Source organism: Phacochoerus africanus, chromosome 1, assembly GCF_016906955.1.
Source record: "Phacochoerus africanus isolate WHEZ1 chromosome 1, ROS_Pafr_v1, whole genome shotgun sequence".
Classification (NCBI taxonomy): domain Eukaryota; kingdom Metazoa; phylum Chordata; class Mammalia; order Artiodactyla; family Suidae; genus Phacochoerus; species Phacochoerus africanus.
The window spans coordinates 340587-345138 of NC_062544.1; positions in this window are offsets into that span (position 1 = coordinate 340587).

The window sequence follows — 4552 nt, forward strand, 5'->3', positions numbered from 1 at the left end:
TGTGTGCCCTTTAAGAGTGGGGTCTTCATGGCCCCCAGCCCTCTGGGTCTCTGGAAAAGTTCTGGGGACTCTTCTTCCTGGCACAGAAGCCCTGGGTTGGGTGGCCCAGAGTGGGGCTCGGAGCCCTGGCTCCTTGATGGACCATGGAAATTGCACTGTTCTCCCCTCTGCGGTCGCCCACCTGGGGTTGGGTCTCCGCTCTGCGACACCCCCCCACCATCCCCGCGCGCGGTTCCTTCGTTCCATCTGCAGGAGAAGAAGACCTTTACTGCTGGGTTCTGGTCTTTCTCACCAGCAGGTGCCCTGTGAATGGTTGTAGCTGGCGCCGGGGAGGCGGGCTCAGGGTCTTCCCACTCCACCGGCACGACCCTGCCTGGATGTTTTCTATTTTCAAACACACGTGCGCGCGCGCACGCGCACACGGGTCAGCACCCATCTGTATATACGGACACGCTCGGCCTCCTTGGGATTCTGTTCCATCTGGGACACACCTGCTCCGACACCTTTCTTTTCACTTCTCAACTCGCTTTCTGGAGGTGACCTCAGGCTTAGCGTGTGTGCTTGGCAGCCACCGCCTGCTTCAGGAACCTGCAAGGAAGCGGTGAGAAGGGGCCCGACTTCCAGGGGAGCCGGGGGCCGCTGCCTCCTGACCCCCTCGGAGCAGGCGCCACCCCACAGGCATGAACTAGAGGGGGTGGAAGAGGAAACGTGCTGCCACCTTGCACAGCGTGCGCTGACCTCTGTGCGGCCCTGATTTTTGTCCATGTGCTTAACTGTCTCTTTGGAAGGAAGGTGCAAATTGGAGCAAAATGTAAAGAAACACATAACAGTTCACACACACATGCTCTTTGCTGGGCTGTTTCCAGCACTTTGCGTGTGTTTCCAGCGCTGTGCCGACCCAGGTCCATGCTGGGCAGTGATCAGATACTCCCCACTGGCACTGCCTGGTGTGCCCAGCCTGACCCACCCCCTCCCAAAGCCTTGGACCCTGCAACGCACCCTGACTCAAACAGGGAGTTGGAACTTTCCTAGGGTAGCCTGAGGTCCCCAGGAGCCCTGATGTCCTGGTATCCCCAAGAGTCAAGGTTGAAGCAAGAGGACAGAGCTACCACCACCCCCCGGAGGGAGCGGGCTCTCTCCCATCAGGGCCCTCCCATCTCCCTCCCGCCCAGGGGAACACTTCAAGTTTCTTTCTCTGACCTGGCTAACGAGCTGTCAGGAAACAGAGGGCCCCGAACTCCTTGCAGCCCTTGTTCTCAGTGTTTCCCCGGAGCGGGGTCTTGGCCCCAGGGTGAGAACCCAGCTAGCCAGGTGGCGCCGGGCTAAGTTCGCAAGTTTCTGGGCAGCACTTCTCCCACAGGCACCACGCATCGCCGCAGGAGCCCGCGCAGCCGCAGAACCTGCCCATCACATCGTCCCTGTCGCTTTTGTGACCAAACAGCAGAAACCATTACCACTGCTCTGTGACCGATTGGCTTTAGAAGTGCTATGAAATGTTCGTAGATACTAGATTTTTAAGTAATGGTGGCATTTCCATTCCATAACCGTAGAAAAATGAGCGAGAGGTCACTGCTTTCCCCATCGGCGAAATGTCGCCCGCCGCTCGTGGGGCTCCGATCCGCCAACACCCCCGGGGCGCGGGGAGGCGGCCAGTCCAGGTCCGAGCGCAGGCCCGACGTTGCCCTGGGCACCGCCTCCATCCCCATGTCCACATGCCGGGGCCCCCACGGCTCTCCGCTGGGAAGCTCCCCGCCTTCAGGAGGAGAGGTGTCGTCCTCTGTCATCTGCCCTGGGCCACCAGGAAGTGTCCCCAGAAGCAGGGGCTGAGCCAGGCACTTCGACGGCTACTCCTTCGGATGCCATGATCGATAGCCTTGTTTTGCAGTCACCACTGCTTTGCTAAGTCATAAATACTGCCACTGGGAACACGTTGCTTTTTCTCTGAAAAGAGACAACTCCCTTCATTGGCCTCACAGCAGAGGGAAGGCACAGCAGAGCCCAGACCCCCTGGACTCTGTGGCTCCACCCAAACCGGCTGCCGAGAAGAGCAGCGGTGACCTGTGGCTGCCTAACTAATTGCCAGGAACAGCGAGAGCACTGGCACGTGGGGCGCTAGCTGGCTGGGGACTGGCCGTCTGCCCTGGAGGCGCACGCGGTGGCTGGTGGGTCACATCCAGGCACAGGGCCGGCAGGAGGCCCCGGTTCTACCCCAGAGGCTGCGGGCCCCTCCCAGAGCCAGAGCCCATCTCTAACCACGCGCACGGCGACACCCCTCCACGCCTGCCCCGTCTGGGGCTCCCGGCCACCCGGTGTGAGAGGGGTGACTGCACCCTGGTGTGAAGCCAGGGAGGACCAGGGGTCCCCGAGGGGCTGCCACGCTAAGTAAGCACCTGCAGGTGGACGTCCTCCACTCTAAACACGCATCTATTGGCCACCGGATGCGTCTCTAATGCTGTGCCAAGTGTTCAAGCTGATCGTCACACATTTGCCGGGACCTCAGCAGTGACGCCCGCTCATTTTCCTGTTTTTCTGCAGAGGCGAGCGGCCACGCCGAGGGCAGTAGAAGCTGCCCCAGATCCAAAGAAAATGGAACCGATTCCTGGTTCTATTTCACACGATTTCTTTCTTTCTTTATTCTTTCTTTTCTTCTTCTTCTTTCCTTTCCTTCCTTCCTTTATTTATTTTTCTATTTCTTCCTTCCTTTATTTACATTCCTTACTTCCTTCTACTTTCCTTCCTTTCCTTTCCTCTCTCTCTCTCTCTCCTCTCTCTCTCTCTCTCTCTTTTCGTTACTTTCTTTCTTTCTTTCTTGTCTTTCTTTCTTTTTGTCTTTCTTTCTTGTCTTTCTGCCTTTTCTAGGGCCGCACCTGCGGCATATGGAGGTTCCCAGGCCAGGGGTCGAATTGGAGCTGTAGCTGCCAGCCTACACCAGAGCCACAGCAACTCGGGACCCGAGCCGCGTCTGCAACCTACACCACAGCTCACAGCAATGCCGGATCCTTAACCCACTGAGCAAGGCCAGGGATCGAACACGCAACCTCATGGTTCCTCGTTGGATTCGTTAACCACTGCACCACGACGGGAACTCCTATTTCACATGATTTCTAAAAAAAAAGTAAACTCTTGCCTTAAGAAGAATCTGAGAAATTTCTCTGGAAGATAATTAATGAATGAATGAGGAACCACAGTGTCAGTATTTTCCATAAACTGTAAATGCATTTACTGTTCATACATTCATAAATCGTTCGTAAAGAGATCTCTCTTCCATTGCTGCTAAACTTCTATTAAACTTATTTTTTGTGCGTGTTCTTAACTTTCAGTTATTGTAGTAAAGTTTGAGAATTTGTATCTGGTTCTTGTTCAACCCGCTATGTCATTTAAAAAGGTTTTTTTTGTATTTCATTTTTTGTCTTTTTTTAGGACTGCACCCTCGGCATATGGAGGTTCCCAGGCTAGGGGTCGAATCGGAGCTGTAGCCGCCGGCCACAGCCACAGCCACGCCAGATCCGAGCCGCGTCTGCAACCTACCCCACAGCTCATGGCAACACCGAAACCGTAACCCACTGAGCAAGGCCAGGGATTGAACCTGCGTCCTCGCGGATACCGGTCAGATCCGTTTCTGCCAAGCCACGACGGGGACTCCCCAGCTGTGTCCTTTTCTGAGAGTTCTGGTTCTGTGGCAACATTTGCAGTCGTATACCCTCTGCTCGAATGTAGCACAGCAGCACCGCGGAGAGGCCATTGCAATACCTGGGACCTCTTGAGGGGGTTGTTTCTTCTTGCGAGTTATTCCTGCCGGTTTCACTCTGTTCAGATTGCCGCTTCATGTACTCTGTCAACATTCGTGTGTGCAAGCGCCCCGTCCGAAATTTGTAGAAATAACTGGAGCCAAATATCCCGTTTTCTTACTCTAGCGAAGATCTCATTTGCTTCCTCACAGAGCCTCGGGCCACCAACCGTGTGGCATCACGTTGACGCCGTGTCCAGGAGCGTCTCCCCTGGCTGTTTCCCTCAGCCCACCTTCCTCCTCAGGAGCCGCCCCGCGGGCGCGCCGTCCAAGGGCCTCCGTCCCCAGTGGGGCCTGACGCCGCAGCAGCCCCCTGGCCACAGAGTGCTTCCGAAAGGATGGCTCCGTCGGCCACGCTCTCTGGCCTCGGCCTGGCCGCAGACGTCACGAGGCCCACCTGCGAGCTGACTCCCGGTGTATTTTCTCTCAGCTCTTGGCTAGTGGCCCTGGCGCTGCGTGTCAGCCTCCGGTGCTTGCAGACAAATACGCTGTGTCTTGTCCTTCTTCTGCACTTGTCCTCAGCAGCATCCAGCTAGTCATCCACTCCGAAAAGCTGAACTCCCGCGGTTGGTTTTTCCAGTTCAACACTTAAAGCACATGTGCATTTCCCAGCTCTTCTGCCGGCACCAGCTTTAGGTATGTGGTCGAAGGCACAGCTGGCTTGTTGCCACTGCATGTTCTTTCTTGCGAGGTGTCCCAGACCTGTTCCTCGTGGCTTGGGAACACGCTTCTGCTGGGTTTCCCATGACGGAGAGGCCTGCCCTC